Source organism: Chinchilla lanigera, unplaced genomic scaffold (genome assembly GCF_000276665.1).
Source record: "Chinchilla lanigera isolate Chin_1 unplaced genomic scaffold, ChiLan1.0 scaffold00006, whole genome shotgun sequence".
Classification (NCBI taxonomy): domain Eukaryota; kingdom Metazoa; phylum Chordata; class Mammalia; order Rodentia; family Chinchillidae; genus Chinchilla; species Chinchilla lanigera.
This window is the reverse complement of record NW_004955407.1, coordinates 3,245,465-3,269,334: the sequence shown is the minus strand read 5'-3', so window position 1 is coordinate 3,269,334 and position 23,870 is coordinate 3,245,465. Positions and strand designations below refer to the sequence as shown.

Genomic DNA, 23,870 nt, shown 5'->3' with positions numbered 1-23,870 from the left:
TTTGCTTATGCAGAGACTTCTTACCTCTTCCCTTCTTAACATCCTTGAATGCCTGCAATTTTTTTCAGGTCAGTGGGTGGTTTCTTACAGCACTGTGAGAGCTTGGGCAGAGTGCATTGTAACAGTACTTGTCTGTTCTCTTTCCCCTCATTCACAAGGCTCTGCCTGTCTTTTTTTTTTTTTTTTTTGGTTTTTCTCCGGTACCGGGAACCGAACTCACGACTTTGCGCTTGCCAGGCAGGCGCTTTGCCGCTGAGCTAAATCCCCAGCCCCCTCTGCCTGTCTTTTCTGGTGACTTTTACTCCTTTTGGCCATAACTATGGCCAGTAGTCTTCCTAGATTTTTGCTTCCTTCTCTTTCATCTTTTCTTCCAGTGATAAAAGCTAATCAACCTCTTGTTACATTTCCTCCCAAGTTCCCGATACTAAGTTTGGCACTATAAAAATCAGTCAATATGTCCTCAAGTGACATTCTTGAAAGACTCTTCATGACAGGATTTTCCCCAGTGCTCTAGGTACATCAGGTTCTTTTGCCTGAAGTGCTTCTCCAATTCTAGTTCATAAGAGCTAGATGTTGGAAAACATTTTCTTAGGTATGAGACCCTTCTCACTCTACAAGACTCATGGCAAAATATGCAGTTGTCTTACCTGTGAAGAACTCCTCCTTAGAAGACCACTTTGGAGACCCTGAGAAATCAATAGTAGGAATGTTCCAAATCTGAAAAAACTCATGCTATTTCTATGTGTCACAAAGATAAATACACTTGGACACACAGGGTACATGGATTGAGAACTTTTTATCCTCAACTACCCAATAAAAAACTCCCTATTAGACTGCTTGAAATCTATGCTGGGAAACTACTTGAACTATCGCCAAACAGCAAGTTCATCTATTCAAAGCTTTGTCCTTTATTGCCTTCTCTCATATTTAAAGGGTTGTCAAAAGTGTGTGCTGCTTCTACTCTCTTCTTTTTTTTTTGAGGTTTCAATATTTTATTCAAGTTTTATCTTAAGTGATGTTAATTACAAGATTTATCTTAAGTGATGTTAATTTGAAGGGGAGGATCTAATTCCACACAAAATGGAAGACTCTAAAATGTACCCAGTAAACTGCTGAAAAATAAACTGAGTGGTAAGAATACAACATACGCCCAATTTAGATTCCTAGTGTTGTCACCGTGTCATTGCAGTCACGCAGACTTGCCAGCTTGTAGCTGGGATACACGGGTGCAAGGGCAAAAAACCCACAACATGAAAAGGAATTAAATCCTGAATGATTGACTTCATCACATCCCCCTATCCATGCCAAAATGGCACAGAAGAAACAGCTACTGCACCCTGTGGACTACTTTTGGTGTAAAAGAGGTGATGAGGGGCTGGTGTGGGAACAGGTTGTGAAGGTCTGTCTAAAAAGTCCCTTTCGGATGAGTTTGTACACACCATCAAGCCACGAGCTTCTCACCAATCAGGGTTAGGAAACCAAGGTTTGATTCTCAGAAAGTTACAATACATTTATATACTCAATGCAGATTTATAAAGTGCCTACACATTGTCAGCTTCCACTTGCAGCCATGTTTAGATTTTTTTAAAAAAAGGAACCTGGCATCCCTAGAGGAGCCACCAAGTTCCCCCACGTGTACTGTTGAAACGTCCTTTTTTGGAATCAGGTTTCTTCTGTACCTCTGAATTAGTAACACCTTAAACCTGAATCATCTTTAACCTGGAAGTCTAACATGATTTTTTAGCAATTCTTGCATCCCAGACATACAACATTGAAAGGTACACTAAGTTCTGAAGGTAGCTATGCTGCAAAATAGTTCAAAATTAACAATTGTACAAAATGCATTTATGCTTGAAATTCCAGTCCCAGACCATGTTTGCGGCCGCCGGCGTCGACGTTCCTGCCATCCAGCGGAGCTGACAGTGTCGGTTTGATTCCCGGCTTTAGGGTCTGAGTGTATCCTAAACCAGTCCGGCTGGAGTTGTTCACTTTGGCCGAGCAGCAGGCATCAGGGTTGATCATCAATGATACGTGGCTGCTATCCCAAAGCGAGTGTTACTGTTTCCTGCTGTCCAGGCAAGATTGACAGCCCTCTCCAACTTCTTGTTCACCTTCTGCTGAATGGAGCCGCCAAATTCTGTCCCCTCATTCACATTAGTGTGAAGCTGGAACTCATCCGTCTTGTAGCCAGCTGCAAAGTTGCTCTGGGTCACTCAGGACTTTGCGGTCTCAAAATTCATCTGGTAGCCAGCCAGCCCTCCTAGCCCAGCACCAGGGCGCCGCAGATCGAAGGCCCCGTGATGTCAAAGTCCACGTCGCAGCCCAGGTTGATATGCTCCCTCTTGTATCCCGTCTTAATTTTAGCATTTTTTTCCCCAGCGTTAGGCAAGAAGGATGAATTGGAGGTCAGCTTCAGTCCACGCGCAGGCTGACCCTCCATGGCGATCTCCGTGCGGAGGGCGTTGTCCATGTTCTCCTTCTCCGTGGACGTCAGGCCATCCTCCATCCACCTGTACTTGCTTTCCACACTGCCTGTCACTTTGGTGGTCTCTGTTGGCTGAGCCCGAGCTTGTGAATTCCAATCCATTCTCAGACTTGGTTTTCATATCAAGTTTTATTAATCCGAACCCGTAGCCCTTGGTTTTCATATCAAGTTTTATTAACCCGAACCCATAGCCCAGATTTGCCAAGGTCGGCGTGCCTGGGAGGCATGGCCATCTTCTGCTCGGCAGCGGCGGTGCCCTACTCTTACTGTTTTTAAACAATATGAAATGATAAGCAGGGACAGAGACACCCGCTGACATTGATACAAATATGTTTGTATAGTTAGGGTGCACCAGAGGTGATGGCCGCAGGTGTGTTATTATTTTACAGTTAACATGGAATTTGCTTCAAGCAGGTATGGTAAGATGCACAGACATAAATAGGACTATCACAAAAGAAGTTGTTTCAATATCAGTAGATTCCTAGAAATAGGAGGGACAGCTTGTCGTTGAGAGTCACATGCAGAAACATCATGGTCCCCAAGGGGGGAAAAGGAGGGTGAGAAACATGCAGAGTGACCTCTATGCGGCTCCCCTGGCAAGGAATGGGGACAGCTGGGTCAATAAGTTGAGAACTGGCTACTTTGAATAATTTTGGTAGGAGCTGGAGGACAGGGGCTGTCCTCACCTGGCTTTAGGACAGGTACCTAATGGCCTAGAGTATAAGACCTGTGAAAGGTGTAGTTAGTAGATGTAGTGGGATGTGTTCTTTGGCTTGGCTGGTTTCTATACAAGATGGATGCAGCTCTAGAAATTGGCTGACCCTAAGATGGGACGTCTCTTCCAGATCCAGCCAGGCCCCTAGCTATCAAACCATCATCATACAAAGCCGTACTCAGGACAGGTAGTAAAAGTTTAAAAAACAGCTCTTGCCCAAAACTTAACCCACCCCTCCCAGGAAAGACCTTTTCTGTCTCATGTGCCTTGCTGCATTTGATCCCTGTTTAGTCAGTTCTACCCCAGTGACTGTACTTGCTGTAATCTTATTGGCTGACCACAGTCCTGTCCCATCTCACTCATCCTATGATTTGCCATTGGATCAATATGACCTAAGTGACTGTACTTGTAATCTTAGTGATTGGTTCTAGTTCTGTCCCTCCTTAAGCCCACATCACCTTGTGGCTTTGCTCCATAAAACACCCTTGAGAAGTGGGGTTGGTGGGCAACCTACTTTCCAGGCCCCATTCCTTCCATCGCAGAAGCTTTTTTTTCTCTCAATAAATTCTTCATGCTTTCAAAGTAATAATAATAATAGTAATAATAATAATAACAATAATAATAATAGTAGTAGTAGTAGCTCTTGGAAAAACAGCATCAACTACACACAACTAAGCTGGTAGTTCTTGCTGGATTCTGTAAGTGCTTCAACAGATCCATAACTTAATGTGGTCTGTTTCAAAGGACAAATTTTCTGGCATGGCTGTACAGAGGGCTTGAATTAGAGAAAATTTTAGTGAGAGGATTGTCAGGGAATCATGATGGCATTTCAGTGTGATCATGTGGGTGCTGGGAATGGATTTCTGTCACAATCAATGTTTAGTATTTTTCTTCCTGTGTATGATGACTCATTTTTATTTGCTGTAAACTACTAATGAATGTACAGTTGCTCTTATAGGGATGAAATATTACCTAATATGCACTAAAGAATGGAATGTGGAATTAAAATTTTCCTTAAGAATTTGGTGACATACACACTTTTACTTTTGAGGGGAGGTCCATTAGGGCCAACCAGGTGCTTACAGCAAAGGTGGAAGTCTCCTCTGATATGTGCACCAGAGGAACGTGGATATACTGAGGCAGGGTGGCTGAGAAAGCCAGAGAGAGGGAGGCCAAAGGGATGAGAAGCTCATGGGGTGAAAAGCCAGTATAAGGGTGATTTAGAAAGAGAAGCCAGACTGCCCCAGGACCGCAGCATCCCTTAAGCCCCAGGTCTACTCTATAAGCCATCTTGGGAGACGGTCCGGTACCTGGAGGGGGTCAACAGGTATTTCAGTGGTGGACAGGCCAATGGAAGAGGCTCCCGATCCTTCTACCCTCTCCAAAGGGAAGAACGGAGTTAGTGAGATATTTACAACCCAGGACAGCAGAGAAATGGAAAGCTGGTCAGCGATGTTGAAGAAGTTAAAGCTGAGCCACTGGTGAGTCTGAGAGCACGTGCGCCATTCTGAACAGGAACTCAGATCCGAGCACTGACAAAACTGGTTTGGTGCCTGTGTAGGTGAGCAGCATTCCTGAGTAGTGGGGCTCTTGGTAGAGAAGAGACCACACTGATCCGGAAATCAGTGTTTAGGAATTACTATTTTTTTTTTTTTTTGAGACAGAGTCTCACTATATAGTTTAGGCTGGCTTGGACTCACTATGTAACCCAGCCTGGCCTTGAACTCTCAGCGATCTTTCTGCCTCAGCCTTGCAAGTGCTGGGATTACAGATGTGCACCACCACAATCAGCTAAGAATTACTTCTGAATGAATATTTTAACTTTTAGTTTTTGGAAGATACAGCACAATGTATCTGTTCACTGTCAATAATGTAAACAAAGGAAAAAGGGAACTTCATATTAAATAGGGAGAGGAGGGGAATGGGAAAAAAGAAGCAAGATATATATCATGTACAGATACAAATTCCCTATGATGAATGTGATCAGATATCTATCTAAAATGTGCCAATAAAAAGATTTGAAAAAAGAAATAGTAATGAAGTCTTTTTAATCATTAACAGCCAATTTATTAATGCTTTATTAAGATTTCATAAAAATCTTACTTTTATAAATGTGTCAGTCAAGTGAAAATTACATTTTAACAGTGATTCTTATGTATTTTCAATAATATCTTACTTTTGAGAAAACTATTGAGTGCATATGCAGAGTAGATCCATTCTGCTTCACAGGAGGTGATGGAGTGATACCACCTATGCTCAAGAGTATACCAGCAACATTACCTGATAGCTGCTCTATATTAATCTATTGTTTGAAGAAAAAAAATGATCCATTAACAAAGTAGGTATTGGAATTCTCAGTGCTATCTTCATACATTATGTCATTGAAAGAGTATAAAATATAAAATGGACATAGTAGTCAAGGAACATTTTTATTTTTGTACTCCCTTATGTTCATGTCTGTAAATTAAATATTAATAGTGCTTTGACCTACTAATGTATGCATCTCTAATGCATCCCTTTTGCTGATTACAATATTCCTTTCTATTTATTGAAAGAAAATAGGGGAAATGTTCTCCTCTGAATCACAAATCTTAAAAAAATTTTTCTGACTTCTTGAAAGGGTTAAAAAAGGGGCAATGAAAGTCATACTTCTGAATCTGAGTTAGCTGGTAAACCAAAAGCAATCAATCTTTCTTTACATTATACACACTTTGAAATCCTCTCACCTTGCTGTTTTCGAAAATTATATTACAGATTCACAGACCAGTTACACAAGGTGCTAAGGGCCAAGCCCTGGGAAGGCACTAACACAAGGTCACAGAATTAGCAGCAGGACTGAGCTCTAAGAAGCCAGAATTCCGATCAAAGTTTGAAGCTCAGCTCTCAACTAATTCATAAGACCCACCCCCAAGTGAAGCCATCAAATGTGAGGAAATTCCTAGGGACACCTTGCTCCCTTCTCCCTCTGGCCCCAAGCTAGTCTCACACTCGTGGGATGAAGCTTAGATGATCTCTCTTTAACACAGCCTCAGCCCTTTCCCCAGCTATGGGGTGCGTGAGGTAAAGGAGATTCATGGAGCCCTGAGGGCTGATTTGTCGTTAGCATAAATATAAATAACCTGGGTAACATGAGACGCAGCAGCAGATGGCTGATAAGGTCCCCTCTTGTTCAATATGTTCCAAACATGGAATGAATTTTTAATACCACATATTAGCAGTCTTTAGTACACAGGTAACCCTGCAGTTTCTTCCAGTATGTACAGCCGCTGAGGATGGAGTAAATGGGAGGAAGTCAGCCTGATGTAATAGAAAGTGTTTTTCCACCTTTTCCTGGGATAGGCATTTTGGTCTGAATTTTGCTGGCACATACTTATGAGACACTCAATAACTGTTAGTTCTATTAGGATATGGCTGAGTGCATGAGTCATGGTATAGCAGGAGAATGCACTAGACTGGAAGTCAGAGAAATTGAAACCTAGTTCTAGTTTTTCTTTCTTTTCATTTTTGCAAACAAATGGTGTGAGTATAACTCAATTACTGAGTGTGTTGGTTTCCATTTATTCATTTATGCAATAAACAAGTGAATCTAATGACCTCACAGTTCCTTTAGTGACTTCTGTTTCTGCTTCTCCAATACTATGAATTGTGTCACTCATTATCATAACTATTCAGAGTAAAAGGCAATAACACTTCAATGACTGAAGTAAGGTGTATTCTTTGATATTCAAAGATCAGTCACCTGACATTTTTGAGCTCCATCATAGTAACAGATACAGTTTATAGAAGCCTTAATATGTTTCAGATTCTATCCTGGTAACTTACAAAGACAATCCCATTCAATCATTTATGACAAGTATTATCATTATTTTATTGATTATGGAACTTAAGCTTTGAGAAATTTGAATAGCTTGAGTAAAGCTCACTGAGTGTTCCTGGTTGTAAGATATGAGCTCCACTCATTTCTGTGTTGCTACAGGGGCTTTTAACCACTTTGTCTGGATGGAATCTGCTGCTACAGGACCAGCAGAGGAGTATTGTGTCAATTCAGGAAGGTCCAAAGTGTCTGCAATCTTTTTAGAAATCATTTTATTGCAAAAGTAATACACTGTCATATCTCCTTTGCAAAATTAGAGTAACAGATAATAAAATGTGAAATTTTCCACTTCTACTCCCACTCTCCTCCCTAGTAGTATAGAAGCATGTTGGGAGGTGATGCTGGTGACCGAAAGGAAGTACTGGGGGCCCTCAAAGGTGACAGTAATATTCTGATTCTCGATCTGGGTGCTGGTGACCCAGGTGTACGTACACATTTTGTGAAAAGCTGTCAGGTTACATGTTTCTGGTTTTGAATGTATATAATATTTAAATTAAGAAAACAAATGATGCCATGATGGATAAGTATTCTGTACTTTTAGTTGTTTTAGAGCTTCCCTTATGGGAGACTATGGGAAAGTGTGTAACCACTGGGTTGGTAAAACTATTCCTTGGGGATGAATGAGGCAGCTTTGTAATTTCCAGAGCCTGCTATGGATATACATGTGTTAAGAGTGGCAGGCATACTTGGAAAGCACCATACAATGTGTTTCTCTAAGTGAGGCGGCCCACAGTTCTACAGAAACACCTATGTTGTGCTGAATTTTTGTCAAATTGAAGAAAAATCTCAAATTTTCGCAGTGAGTCTTGTCAGAGAGAGACCTCTTCCCCATTCATCTCATTTTCATAAGGATGGTTTTCATCCTGAAGTTCTACCCCTTTCCATGAAAACCCCTGTGGCAGGTTCCGGGGTATGTGACCGGTGCCTTCCACTCTGGGGTTCCTGCAGGGGCCAGCACGCCTGCAGAGAGCACTTGTGCAGAGTTGCTTCGGCCATGGAGATATTTATTATTTCTGCTCACTGAAATCCAGTTCTTTCCGGTCTGGACATATGGAAGGCTAAATTTACTGTTGGGACTATTTTATTAGTTCCAGCCATTGGTTGGAATTGAAAATGATGTGATTCATTTCTGAAGCATACATACAATTGCCAGAAAAATAGAGAGACTTCCAGAACATTGTCTTACCTTTGTGCAGTGGCATCCAGCAAAGTGTGGGTGTTTTAGTCTGGGACCCAGAAAGAGGGGTATGGAAAGCAGTTGAACTGTGATAGATATATTACGCGAGCAAGAAATATCCCATTATGGCGTCACGTTCCTGAGGTTCAGGGATTCTTCAGGCCTGCGGCATAACTCAGGCTCCCCTGACCACGGCCATGAGTAGAATTTAGTATCTGAGGCAACTGGTTAGTGCCTCCTGTTCCCAGGTGGGTAGGTCTAATTCTAAGGCTTAGTATTCAGAAATTCTGTTTACCGGTGATATTCTCCAGTGTCAACTTAGAATGGGAGAAAAGTGCTCTCGCTTTTGCCTAAACAGTTGGCTAAGAGCTCATGTGTGGGAGAGAACCATGTTCCCTAGTTATCCCCTTACAACTCCGTCAGGTTCCTGAAGGCATCCCATTGCCCGAAAAGGAGCAAGAGAGGCAGACAGGGAGAGGGTAACGCATGACCTTATAAGGACTGTTAAAAATTTTATCTTTTATCTAAATTCCACTAGGAAATCATGGGAGGGGCTTGTGGTAGACTCAACTGTGCTTCTCAGCAAGTCTGTCCCCTTCAGTTTTAGCAAATCTGTGACCAGACAAAGCGCACATGTTTCAAAGATCAAGTTGCTTGTTGTACGCAGACCGCACTGGAGGGATGTGACCGTGATGTGCAGACCGGCCAGGAGGCTGCGCAGGAAGTCTCGGCGGAGGAAGAGTCAGCCGAAATAGGTGCAGCTGTAAGGAGACCGTGTGCTGGTTAAAACGGTGACACGCGCATGTCCTTCCTTCCCTCATCTGTGCTGAACTAGGGACACATTTAAAAGCATTTGGAGAAGTGAAAATAGAGCATGAACTTGAGGCCGTCTTCCAGGTGTGGTCCCTCTCCCCCTACCCTGTTTTCTCTCTCTCCCCTTTCTCTTGCAGATGTGCTTTTGGTAAGGATTAAACAGAGAGAATTGAGGATTACTTTTCCTGGTAATAACTGCAGATGTACAATGTCGGTATGTGCCGACATCATCATTTGATGTGTTTTAGGCATGCAAACATTAATGAAGACCACGGGGTCCTTGTCATTTCAAGAGTGTTCCCAGCTTACCCCGTCTTGCTTCTGACTGGAGGACTCCTTCGCAGTACGGTTTCTCTGTGCAGAGCACCGTGGGTTGCAGGCACCCTAACCAGTCTTCCCTGTGTGACAAGGACCTCCTGCCGTACAGTCTCTGGGCAGACGCTCATAGCCACAGAAAAAGGAAAAATAGTTCTTAGAAAAGGGGACCCTTTACTACAGGTGAGGCCAGTTTTCATAAAAGGATCCCTGAGCGCTTGTTCAGTCTTGGAACCTGTCTATAAAATGCCAGTCAAAGGAGACCACGTGGCTTGTGGTGCCGAAGCAGCCCGCGTGCGCCTGTCCTGTCAACCCGCTGTGCGCAGGCGAGCGGAATCTGTTCAGCGCAGCGCTCTCCTCTGACTCCGAGACCACGCGACCTTCGGCGGCCGCGCTCCCGAGGAGATTCTGCGCACAGGGCCACGACTTTCCCGGGAAGACAGTGTGGGTTTACTCAACACTGATATGGCAGCTGACGGGCTCAAGTTCTGTATCAACAGGACAGAGTGATCTCAGCCTGGAGGGGTTCAGAGGGTAGTTAGCAGGTCTTCCACTGTGACAGCTGGCGTGTAAATCCCCGGAGCCTTCAAAGAGTAACTAGATGCAGCGTGCACATTGGGAATGTTTCACCTTCATACAAGAGTTTCATCATAAGGCCACGGGCTGCCGAGCAGTCTATCCATAGAAGGTAAGTTTTGTTTTGGGTAGCTTTTTTAATAGCAATAATGGTGAGGACAGTGTATGTTGAAGCTGCTCCTATTAGAAAAGGTAAATAAAATGAGGGCCGCTGTGTATTAGTTTATTCTCTAGGGCGAGCGTACCTCTCATTCCAGATGTGTTACTGAATTGCTAGGTTTCTCATGAAAAAGGGTGGCGTGTGGATTCATTGCTGCTTTGGTGTTGTGGGGGCGGAAATCTCAAAATTATCTTACTAGCCAATAGATGGCGCTCTAAGCTTGAGGCTAGTGGAGGTTTAGCGATGCAGGTTATAAACCACTGTCTCTATAGAGTTAAGTGTAGTTCGCAAAGGATCAATGAATTAAAGAGTTGGTTCTTTAAAAGGATGCGAAGGGGTTCATGATTGTGGAGATGGAAGGAAGGGGACAGGCAGTAAAGTGGATCAAGATGAGATGTGTATGTACCAGTTACCCACAGTGAATGTGTTTACTGCGTCGCAATAGTACACTAACAATTCCACTTTAAGAAAAGCAGTTCACTCATGACTGGTTAATTTGTTCATTGTACAAGTTACTGTTGCGAGCCCGCCATGTACTAGGACTGTCTTTCCAGCGTTAAAGACAACTGTAAGGTAAATAAAAGCTTAAATGAATTACTCCATAAGTAGTGCTGTACTATGTTGTTTTATATTGCAGTGTAACAAACTTCTCAGACTTACTGGCTTATGATGAGGATGACATGAGTTGCTTCCCTTCTGTAGGTTGGCTGGTGTCTCCACTGCTGGTCTCCTCAGGCCTCACGCAGCGGCAGGCAGCTGGAGAGCGCCCTGGTTCAGGAGGGCTGCGGTGCTCCGGCCTTTTCCTGCCTAGCGGTGGATGCTGACTGTCCTTCGGGACACACAGGTTGCCTCCAGCTGGTCTGGACTTGCTTTGTCCTTGGCGCTCTCATAGCGGTGCTCCGAACAAGTGAAGTCAGAGCCTGAAGGCATTTTAAGACCTGCCTATCTTGTAAATTAGATTATGCCGCTGCTGTTACCTTCTACTGGTCAAAGCAAGTTCAGGATCAGCCCAGATTCAACTGGTAGGAGAATCCGTTTTTTTTTATCCTTAAGTTTATTGGTACAGTTTAGATATACATAATGATCACATTCATCATATGGAACTTGTATCCATACACGATATACTCTGATTCTTATTTTCCCCCATTCCCCTCCCCTCTCCTTGGTCTCTCTTCCCCTCCTTATTTACAAAAGCTTTATTTCCATTTTATCTTTCTTTTTTTGTGTTTTTCTTTTTCCTCTCTTCCTATTCCTCTCCTCCCACCCTGGTGCCCTTTCCTATTTGAATGTTTTCTTCCTATTTTGCAATATCTATTATACATTTTGGTCCTCATTTACACTTTCAGTTTCTCACACCAGAGAAGCAATGAGATATTTACACATATGTCTGATTTATGTCACCTAAAAGTATGGTCTCTATGTGCATCCATTTACTTATAAATGTCTCAAATTTATCCTTCTTTATGGCTGAATAGTGCTCCATTGTATTAAAAACACCCACATCTTCTTTATCCATTCATTGGTTGATGGGCATTTGGGCTGTTCCTGAGATTCAGCTTTTAAAAATTGTGCTGCTGTGAACATGGGTGTGCATATATCACTGTGGTATGATGCATTTAATTCTCTCAGGAAAGTAACAAGAAGGGAGATAGCTGGGTCAAACAGAACTGCTAGTCCTAGTTTTTTGAGGAATCTCCACACTGATTTCCACAGTGGTTGCACCAGTCTACACTCCCACCAGCAATGAAGAAGGGTTCCTTTTCTCCCACAGCCCTGCTAGCATTTGTTATTTGTTGATTTCTTGATAGTAATCACTCTTTCTGGATTGAGGTGGAATCTCGGCATTGTTTTAATTTGTATCTCTCAAATCAGTTAGTGACATTGAATAAGTAATTAAAAACCTACCACAAACAAAAGCCCAGGTTTTGATGGATTCATTGCTGAATTCTACAAGAAATTTAGAGGAGATCCAATGCCATTACTCTTCAGCCTTTTTAATGAAATTGAAAGGGAAGCAAGACTCCCAAAGTCATTCCTGAAAGCAAGTATTACCCAGAGAAGCATCCAACCAAAAAAGAGAAGTATAGCCAAATCTTCCTAGTGAACATAGGTGCAAAAATCCTCAGTGAGATACTGGCAAACAAAATGCAGCAAATCATCAAGAAGATTAATGCAACAACCAAGTAGGACTTTCATCCCATGGATGCAAGGATGGTTCAACATACACAAATCAATAAATATAATGCACCGTATCAACAGAGCCAGAGACAAAAAATCACATGATCATCTCAAAAGATGCAGAAAAAGCTTTTGACAAAGTCCAATACCCATTCATGAAAAAACCCTACAGAAAATTGGAATAGATGGTCTTTATCTCTATATGATAAAAGCCATCTATGACAAACCAATAACCAACACCATACTAACTGGAAAATAACTGAAAGCTTTCACTCTAAAATCAGGAACAAGACAAAGATTTCCACTGTTATCACTGTTATTCAATATCGTTCTGGAAACATTAGTTAGAGCAATTAGACAAGAGAAAGAAATAAAAAGGAATAAGGATAGGCAAGGAAAAAGTTAAGCTATCATTTGAGAATGGCATTGGACTCTGTATAGAAGACCTCCAAAACTTCACCAAAAGACTTTTAGATCTCACTGAATTGGAAATTCAGTTGTGTAGCTGGATACAAAGTCAACACTCAAAAATCAATAGCATTCTTGTACACAAATAACAAATGTAGTGAGAGAGAAATTAGGGAAATTGTACCTTTCACAATAACATAAAAAATAAAATACTTATAAGTCAGCCTAACAAAGGAAGTAAAAGATCTTTGCATTAAAAATTACAGTACCCTGAAAAAGGAGATTGAAGAGAATATCAGAAAATGGAAAGATATCCATTGCTCTTGGGTGGGAACAACCAAAATAGTGAAAATGCCCATAGTCCCCAAATTGTTGCACAGATTTAATGCAATCCCTGTCAAAATACTAATAACATATCTCACAGAACTAGAGAAAACATTCCTAAAATTCATTTGGAACCAGAAGAGACCTAGAATAGCAAAAGCAATTCTGAGCAACAATAGTAGGACAAGGGGCATCGCAATCCCCAATTTGAAATTATGTTACAGAGCTAGTGTGATAAAAACAGCATGGTACAGGCAAAAAAGCAGACCTGAGGATCAATGAAACAGATTAGAAGATGCTGAAACAACTCCAGACTTCCTTAGCCACCTTATCTTTGACAAGGTGGCCAAACACCCTCACTGGAAGAATTTCCACATGCTTATGACTAAAACTGGACCCATGTCTATCATGATGCACCAAACTAAAATTGAAATGAACCAAAGGGAATCTGGTTTTGATAGTAAATGGAACTGCGGTGGAACCTACAAAGATGTGTAGATAAATAAGCAATTAATGGAATAGCTTTCATCTTGCAGTCTGTTTGTAGAAGCATTACTGGAGAAGTTGGCGCTTGTGATTTTTAAGATGGAAAGTGTTATGTACTTAAGGAAAAATGTCTATTAAGCTAATAAGGCCACTATTTTGGTGGAGTAAAGGATCACAGGGATTTGTTGTTGTTGTTTTCCGGTACCAGGAATTGAACTCATGACCTTGTGCTTGCCAGGCAGTTGCTGTGCTGCTGAGCTAAATCCCCAGCCCCTGATCATAGGGATTTGGATTGTCCATCACATATACTTCATAGATCACTTTATTTTTAGTGTTTTCCATTATTACTAGATACTTAGTTTTATTTTGCAGTTGATGAGCTTTGTAAGAGTCTGTTAATTCCTAATCATTGCTTTCCCAGAGGGTAAGACAGAATTAATAAAAGGAGACAGAATTGAAATACTTGAGCAGAACTAAAAAAGCAATATGGTGTTTTTCTAGTACTTGATGATATTAAATGTGACCAGATAATTAACCTTGCCTACAGTATTTCCCAATGCATTGAGAAATCTGTTTTGGTAGGTACAGCTTTTTTGGTGAATCTTTTCATTTATTAAATCTCTGTTGTGTATCAAATCTTTTACATGATGCTCTTTATAAACATTGTATAATCTTGAAAAGTCATTATTGGTCCTTAGTTTATAGACAAGAAAACTGAGGCTTAGAAAAGATGGATGGGTTTCTCACAGCCAAGTAGTAAGCACCAGAGAGAAACTACAGGCGCCTATTCAATATCATCCTCTCCTTTTTTCTGAGCAATAAAACTCCAATTTTGTTGCAGATTGCAGTGCATTCAGCCCAAGATATAGCTTGTTGCTTTCTTTGAATGGATGCTAGAAACTGTTAATTGGAATGTAGATGGAAGTTGTCACATAGGGCTCCTAAAAAGTCACTTTAAAAAGGGGACCGACTTGGGTGGTGTGCATAACTTTGGCATTAGTGCTTTTGGCTTCCTGCAACAAAGTGTGATGGCTGGAGTGCAAGTAGCCATGATATAAGCATAAACTCCTACCCTGACTGTTAGGATGGTACGACTGGTGCCTGAAGAAGTTACAGAACTGCTTATCATGGGAAAGGAAAAGAACCTCCAGTCTTGTTTAAGCTAGAGTTACTTCTCTTATAGCTATACTCACGCCTGATTAAGACATTAAAACACATCACACGTGTTGCTGAATATCACTGCTTTATTGAAAATTAAAATTTATAAAATTAGAGCTATTGAAATAGGAAAATAACATAATGGATCCAAGAATGTCATCGGCCTCTACTTCAGCAGCAAACTGAGAACAGTTTTTGTCGTAAGCCATCTGCTCTTTCTGATCACCCCCTGCAAACCTGTATCTTAATGGTTCACTTCCTTCCTGTTTTCCACCTCTGAAAGAGACAGTCCCTTGCTGTTGCATGGACGTTTGCCACTACAACACTGGGATGCTCTGATGTTCACTGTATCAGCGCACCTTTAAATCTCCGTTTGTAAGAGTCACAGGGGTACCTGTTAATGTTAAAAAAATATATATTTCAGAAATATTACAGAGATATTGAATTAGTTGTTTTGTGGTAAGACCCAGGAATTTGCATTTTGAAAACAAATGCTCCAGAGAATTCTTAGGTATGTGATTTACATATTGGCCTTTATAAGAAGGCCTGCTAAGTCTCTCCTGTTAATGAGGGCCTTGTGCTATGTTATCTGACCCAACCTAACAGTGTGCGGAGGGGAGGAAATATGTTTTGGTGGCTTTAATCATCAGAGATTGAGTGGAAAACAATATACTGTGTTTTAAAGAAGACTCTACTTTCTTCTCATGTAAGTCCTTTTATGGTATGAATATCAAGCATGACTCCTAAAATTTAGTAAGCTAGGTCAAGGTAATAGGGATTTTTTTTTAAAGTTATAGACATTTTCTTCTATTAAATTTGTCCTAATTGGTAAACCTGGCATGAGCTGTACCAGATGGATAGGTAGGTCTCTAGTTTTGCAGAAAAGGCAAATGTTGCCTTTTCTGTTCTTAATTATTGAAGATTAATTTTACTTTGTGGGATATTCACAGAGAATTCCCATAACTTTCCTCAGGGGACATAATTTGAAACTTTAAAGACCAAAAATATAATAAAAGTTTGAAAATGTTACCAATGTTTCTACAGTAACCACTAAATGACTTCAAATCAATGCTGCCTGTTACAGATAGTAATGAAGAGAAAAATGACATAAGCCATAGCTGGAAAGAACATATAAGTCAATCTGCAAAGGGCCAGCATGGCCCAGTCCTCCTGTCCTAGAGAATATGGCCCAGTAACTTACAACAAAGTGGAGTGTGAACATTTAAATTAATATATGTGTTTTTTTAAAGACAGAGGTAGACATTTTACACAATCTGCAGTTTTATCCTTATTTACAAAGATTCTTATTTTTTAACTTTTTTCTTTTTCTTCACAGTTTCTTGCGGGGACATGTTTAAGTCAAATTAAGTTTTTTAATGGTATCCACCATGACGATTGCTGCTGCTGCTGCTGCTGCTATTGCTTCTACTACAGTTTTAACTTTTCTCTCAGAACAAAAAATACCCTCTCCGCATATCAATGCTTCCCTGTAACTGGTGGGTCTGGAGGCTGGTTCACAGCCCAATGTCAGCCCCTCTGAGCCTTCCATTTCTTTTTACTGTCGTACATAGTTGCTGGTTTGGCTGTGTTTTTTGGGGGGGTGGTTCTAAGGATTGGTCCCAGAATCTGTGCTTTCTTGGTAAGTGCTCTACCACTGAGCTACATCCCCCACAGACCTCCCACCTCCCAGACTTCTTTTTTTGGGAGGGGGGAACATAATTTTGCCAGTTTGCTGAGGCTGTCCTTGAACTTGCCACCTCCTAACTCAGCCTCTTGGGTAGCTGGGGTGATACACACGTGTCCCCTCTGAGGTGGCTGTGTCTAGAAATTTAAGTTGCACATTATGTCTCCTTGTAATTCTTCTCCAGTGCTCTCCTCTCTTTTAGCTTCCACTTAATTCTTGATCATTGTATGAAATACTCGAATGATCTTTTGCCCTTAAAACTTGTGACACCGTATCCTTGTCCCTCGTGGTGGGGATCAGCATGTGATGGATCTGGTATAAATGTGTCTTATGTACAGTACATGTCAGAGTAGAGAATTGTCAATCTGGTAACTCACATTTTTTGGTCCTCTGAATTTGCCCTTGATTATTTATTTTATTGTATTTTATCTCTTTTATTTCTATTTTCCTTCCTGGAACTCCTACTATTTGGAAGTTGTCTCTTATGGATAATCTAATTTTATTAAGTTTCTGTCCTATTTTCTATCCTTTTGCCTTTTTGCTATACTTTCTGCCAGGTTTTCTCAATTTTTTCTTGCATTGATTATTTAACAACTGCTGTTATACTTTTCATTTTCCAAAAGCTATTTTACTGTTCTCTCATGGCCTTTTTTTTTTTTTTTTTTTTAATCACTTTCAATAGTGTGGCACAAATATAGATTTGTACTCTTCTCCTTAAAATAGAACTGCTATTGACTACTTAGGGGCCACGTTTCGAAGTTCCCCTGACATCTTCCTAATGGAAGTGAAATAAAATATTACATATGTGTTTTGCTAGCCAATGTTTAGGAACTGAGTGTGCCCCTCTCACCATTTCTTTCATCATTTGTTAGAGGAATAGATCAATTCTAAGGACCAAAGCATTGAAGAAGACTGGAAATTGAAGGTGCCTGGGGCCCTGAATAACGGGGTGACACAGAGCTGTCCCATTGCTAGTTGGGCTTCTGTAGGTGAGAAGTAAATATCTAGTTGTTAAGCCATTGAGATGCACAAATGCTTCTACTATAATGAGTGCCTTAATTATTCCTGCAAGTATTACCTTAACACATGCAAAAATATTCTGTTTTGATTCATTGACATAATATTAGCTTTTATTTTTCTGATAATATTATTACTACCTGTTAATATTTTTCTTCCAGGATAGTCTTGTTTTCCTTCGGATTGATTCTGTGTGTGGGTGTTTGGTCTGGCCACTTCCTGTCAGTTAGAGGTCTGTCTTAAGAATCTTGAATGGCCATGCATATTTAAGAAGAATTTACCAAAAAAACTCCTGTTTGGAAGTTTTACGTATGTGATGGTGATGGTGGAGCAGAGACAACAGGCTTCTGAGTAATTTGATTGGTATGTTTCGGGGAAAATGCCTTATGAAAGCATTTTAAAGAAGCTTCTCTTGGAATTGCGAGGTTGCCTTGGAGAGACGCTTTTGATCTTGTGCCTGGTGGGTGACGTCCTCAGTGCAAACAATTTGGGAGTCCAGTGGGGAAGAATCCTAGAAGCCCTCAACACTCACTATAAATTAATTCTCCCACTTCCACTACAGTGCTTGGTGTTCCTCCCACAGACGAAGCTTCAGTTTTCTTCTTTCTCTTTAAAGTAGGCGTCTTGTTATCTGCCAGAGTGAGAAAAGCTTGGCTGTCCAGCTCCAAAGTTGAAGAGAAGCCAAGAGATCTAGTAAGAAGGATTGTGCACTGCCTTGCTATTTTTTTAATTGCTTTCCCCCCAATTCTTTTAGAGGCACCTCGCCCGCTAATTTGTGGTCTCGGGCATTCTGTCACATAGATCAGGTAACTCCTTATTTTTTCCTACTTCTGATTTAGAGCCAGCTTTTTCACATTTGCCAAGTAATTAGCCATTCATCCAACTGCTTTCCAGCTTCTAAAGCTGTGCCATTTTTGCCTTCTTTCCAGTACTTTTGTCCATCTAGGTTTACGCCTTTATTAAAAAACACAGTTTATGGGGTTTTTAGAAAGCAGCATAAAATTTACCGTCGCCATTTGGAATCTTAAAACATCTCTAAATTAAAATCAACTCAGTGTTACAATTTCAAAACAGCAGGATGTCCAGTGTCTTTGTGCCACTTTGATTTTCCTGCCTGTGAATTTCCGGCTGACTTCACGAGCGTGCTCTGTTTTGAGGCACAGATCCTGCTTACAGTGGCGTCACAGAGAAAGAATGGGAGAGTTCGCTAGTGGGACTCATTTCTCTGTCGACGTTGTCTCTGTAGCTGCTGAACAGCCCCTCTGGTAAATTGCTTTGGTGGAGTTCACTGCTGTGTTTGTGCCTTTGCTGGCGGCGATCTTTGCACTGGTTCCACCATGAGGCGAATCTCACTCCCTCAGACGAAGACGGTTCAGACTTTCTCTTCGGGTTGTCTCCTTCATTCAAACATGCTCAGCTGTGGTTTCCAGAAGGCGGCCTGGCTGAGCAGGATGAACATCTACTTTTAGCTGCGTTTTGCACCAGAGCCAACCACAGCGACGTGACCCAGTAGTCCCCTGAGTTAGGCCTAGCCCCCCGAGTAGATTCCTTGGCTCCTAACAGAGAGTCTCAGAGGACCCTGGAGTCTTTTCCTTCCAGAAGTTGTTCTACTGACTGGAAGCTTGGACACTGTCTGACGACTGTAGCCCTTGAAATATACGGGAAGGTGAAATTTTTCCTTCCAGTTAGCAGCACTTGTAGGAGACTTGGAAGGTAAAAGGGGAAGAGAAGTCCATTTATGTTGCTTTTGGTGGTAGTAGTCAGATGTGCGGGCTCTGGCTGACATGAGATTTTTTTAGGGACCTTTAAGTACAGTGTCCTGGTAATAACCCACTGTGTGACAGAGGCAGTTCTGATCATTGTCATTATTTTACGGTGCTAACTGCAAAGTTCTGAATCTCTCCAAGACAGTGGCAATCCCTGAGGGCTAGAGATTGTTATTTCTCAGTCTCTTCCTCCAGCATATCTGAATTTGGTAAACACCTAAATTCTTGTATTAATTTCTGCTTCAAATACTAGAGTGACCACATCCTGATTGCTAATTTGCCCATCTTCTACACACATAAACTCATTCTCTACTGGGGTATTTGGAGGCATCTTTGTCAGGTTACAAATATATATCCTGGTACACATATTTTTCCTCAGTAGTTTGCATGTCAGTTTGCCTACACTGGAGACCGTGGTGACTGAAACTCAAGCTCCTTTGTGCATCTAGTGTGGCTGCACATTAAGTTTTACTAATGTGTGTGTCTTGCTCCACATAGAAGTGTGGGTGAAATCCAAAAGCCAAATGTAAATTATTTGAGAGCTGCTTTAATTATCCAAAGGGATGGTGAAATAGGTTTAAAAGAAAAAGTCAACTTTTGTAGATAAATGAGTAAAGGAAAGCATTTTGTATTATATCCAGAAACCAAAGTTGTGTGAGCAGGTACAGTTTAAATGGTATTGCAGCCAGAGTGCTAATTCACTGGATCCTAGCCTTTCTCATTTCAGTGTATGATTGTCTACATTGTCATCCTATGAAAAACTAGAGAATATTTTTTGGCGTCCTTTGCTTCTCTTGTTTCTTGATGTTTGGGTTCTACATTTGCTAGGGAAAAAATTCTCTTTTACATGAAATATGCTAACAAATTTCTTAAGTGATTCAGTCATTATTTCCAGTTCTGTTTATTTTTGTCACATTGCAAGGTTAGACAAAGAAAAAAAATCTATGAAAGAAAAAAATACATAATTCTAAGAGCATAACCTTGTCACATTAACTTTCTTTGAAAGTTGCATAAATTTGTAAGTTTACATTGGAAGATATTTTTCAAAGTCAGATAATTGAAGCTTTCAAGGTATTCTCTTTAAAGCAGTTTCAAATATACAAAGTATTATTTATTCCCTATTATTTTAATGAACTTGTTGGTAGCCTTGAAAATGATCCATGGGTTGATCCACATGGACTCTTCCCTCACATCTGTAAAAGGTTTAATATAAAGGTTCATGCAAAAGCCGCTGGCTATTTGGAACTCTTAAAACATGTTCCCATTGAAATATAATTTATTCTGTTTATGTGATATTTTTATACTACCTATTCCAGAAACAGACTGGGAGAAGTTAATATAATTAAGTATAATATAAAATTTAAAGACCTTAAAATTGAATGGAGCAGAGGAATAAGTGCCTCTAGGATCTTAAGAATTAAAAAAATAGAAAATCAGTGTAAATGAAAGAAAAGAGAAATTAAAATAACACAGGTCAAAATTTTAATCTTTTTTTTTTTTTCTATACTAGGAATCAAACTCACGACCTTGTGCTTGCCAGGCAGGCACCGTGCCACTGAGCTAAATCCCCAGTCCCCAAAATTTTAATCTTCGGGCTAGAAAAATAAAATTCCTGTGTGAACTTGGTCAAGCTTCTGAATCTCAGTATTCACATCTAATAGATATAAACTGCAGTCGCCGTGACCAGTGAGTGTGGTTCATGGCCAGGCTTACATCCCTGAGATGTCCTTTACTATCTCCTCTAGGGTCCCTGGCTGTGGAAGAGTTCTCCCAGCAGACAGTCTTCCTGCCTTTGTTTGCAGCCCTGTTGAGCTGACCTCATGCCGCCAGAGACCTCTGATTATGCTGCTGCTGAGCTCTTCTGCTGCTCCTACTCTCTTGTTAATCTCCTCTTTCACAAGCCAGGTGATCTTCACTGAACATTTTCACCTGTAAAGCTATTTCACCTCCTGTGATGCTGGCTTCCTCTGAATGTTGCACCTTTATCTTTTTTTCAGAGGACACAACTTTTAGCAGGTGAGGGGATCATCAAGCCTACCTGGACTGGACTTTCCCATGGAACTGCTGGCTCTTGCGTAATCCCCAACCCGCTGTCTAGCGAGACCATTCTTCCTCACAGTAGACTGTACAACTTTGAGGAAAGTTCCAGGCCTCAGATTAAACCATGTCCCAATTGGAACATGAATTTAAATTCTCTCCTATATATCCCTAAAGCTTAATTAAATGCAGGAAGAGCAGACCTCGAGGGGGCAGTGTTGTCTAACTTCATGTCCCAGCCTAACACAGGGAAGATGGCCCCAAAGTTGTGAAACCTGAAATGCTAAAATCGCTGTAACTGTTGTTTCTTAAATGACTTCTACCAAGATATGGAAGGAGCAGGGAGGCAGGGGAAGGAAAGAGAGCATAAAAAGAATTCAGATGTGTTGCGTACACGTACCAATTCCCTGTGATGAATGTAATCATTATTGCAAATATGTACTAATACAAGGAAAAATTTAAAAATGCTTAACTACCAAGTATTTTATATGTGATTTATTTAATATTCATGTGTCCCAGGTAACATTCCTGGTTTTCTCTACTAAGTGAAATTTGTTTTTTTTGTGCCTTTAATGTTTTTATTTTATTTTATTTTAAAGAGAATAAAAAAACCAGAAATGCTACAGAATTTCTAAACAAAATGATAGGAAATTAACACTGGTGGTTATACTGCATATTATTATCTTCAAATAGTTGTTCAGATTACCAGATATAGGCATGCAAGATTAATCAAACAAGTAGGCACTAACAGTTCCTTTCAATAAACCATTAGAAATTAGTTGTACAATTATCTTTGCTATCTTGTGTATATACAAGATATATATACAGTTTCTCCCTTTTTCTTTTCTACTTTCCCTCATGCTAGTTGTTCTTTCCTTTTGGGCAGTTTCTTTCCCTTTCACAATATCTATTGTACCTTTTAAATTTTATTTACTCTTTCAGTTTCTAGATGTTTACACATGTGGGTCTGATCTATCTCACTTGTGAGTACGGTCTCTAGTTGCATGCACTTACCTATAAAAACCCAGAGTTTATCTTTCTTTGGAGCTGAGTGACATTGCTTCAGACATCAACAATACCATGCCTCTTTCCCACAAGCTCTGCCCATTTCTGAGGTAAATGCTCATGATTCCCACTACCAAAGGCTACTGAAATTGTACATGTTGCCTCTGTTTGCACAAATCAATTTAGTTTTTTGTTATTTTGTACATTTGCACAGGAAATCCTCTGCATTTACACCAAGTCAAGCATTCACAGGAAGACATCACATTGTCCCCTCTACAGCTCCTCTTTCTCTCTCTCTCCTCCAAAGAACCCACAGCAATTTTCTCTATGTCACAGTTGCCTAAGAGGTGTCAGTTGCTTGAGCTTCTCTGTCATCCAAAAGTCTCTCAGACTATGGGAGAGAAACACCTGGAAGGACCACCTTGGAACAGTCTGCATGTGTATACTCTTTGTCAATGGAATGTTTATAATTTAAGAGCTTTGAGCTTATGCAAAAAAGCTCTTACACTAATCAGAATTTCATAGAGTTGTTCTCCAGCAGTTACATTTGGAGTGGGTTAATTATGAACCAGTGCCTGAAAAAGTTTAGCGCACCAAGAAGATATCGGAAATATCTCAAATGAATATTAATGTTTTGAAATGTCTATGTAATTGAAATCAATTTAAATGTAAAAATAATTTGAAGAATGCTAATGCAATGGCAGAGTCCCACAGATAAATATGTCAAAACACATTCGGATTTCTCTGAGGCTATGGCAGAAACCTGCATTGTGATCAGGCTGTGGGGATAGGTATATTTGCCTGAATGTTTTTTTCTTTTAAGCCTTCTTTTTTGAGTTTTCTTATTTGCATCGTTAGTCAGAAGTTTTCTACTTTGGCTTTGTTGATTTTTCTTGAAAATTATAATTCAATTTTTATTTTAGCTTCATTTAACATTGACAGCCATACCGTATGTCCAGGTTTTGGTTTAGGAGTCATTAAATAAGCTTTAATTTAAACATGACTAATAGTTTAAAAAATACACTAAGCAGACAAATGTTGCATGATTTCATTTCTATGAAGGGTCTAAATGAATACAGAAGCAGAGAGTAGAATGGTGGCCGAAAGGGGGTAGAGACAGAAAAAAATGGGGAGTTGTTCTTTAATGTTCTAGTGACCCAGTTACGGCAGATGATTAAGTTCTTGACCTGCCATAAACCATAGTGCATATAGATAGCAATACTGTATCATGCACTCAAAGTTTTTGATAAAAGGGTAGCTATCTTCTTACCAAACACACACACACACACACACACACACACACACACGGTGAAACAAACCAAAGGGACACGAGGGAACTTTTGGAAGTGATGCCCATATTTACTACTTTGATTGTGGTGAAAGTTTCGCGGATTCACTCTCAGAGAGTGTGGGAATATGCTCACGTTCAGAGAACATGATTAGGAAGGCAAAGTCAGGGAGTTACTTTTTAAAAATTACGCAATGTTCATAGTGCCGCTGCTTTGATTGGAGTACAGAGAATATTTAGCTTTACTTCCTACCATAAGCGCTCTACTCACCTTGAATTTCTGTATGTGCTTCCTTTGGTACACTATTTTCTGTTTTTGAATTATTGATACTTTTTGGTAACAAATTTGGAAACCAGTAATCTCTATAAAGGTTTACAACTATATTTTTCCATAGTAGTCACTA

At 40.4% G+C, this 23,870-nt stretch overlaps 1 pseudogene; it reads right to left on the bottom strand.

Moving 5' to 3' along the window:
• Positions 1-968: 968 nt before the first annotated feature.
• Positions 969-4,850, bottom strand: LOC102018690 (annotated as a pseudogene).
• Positions 4,851-23,870: the final 19,020 nt, after the last annotated feature.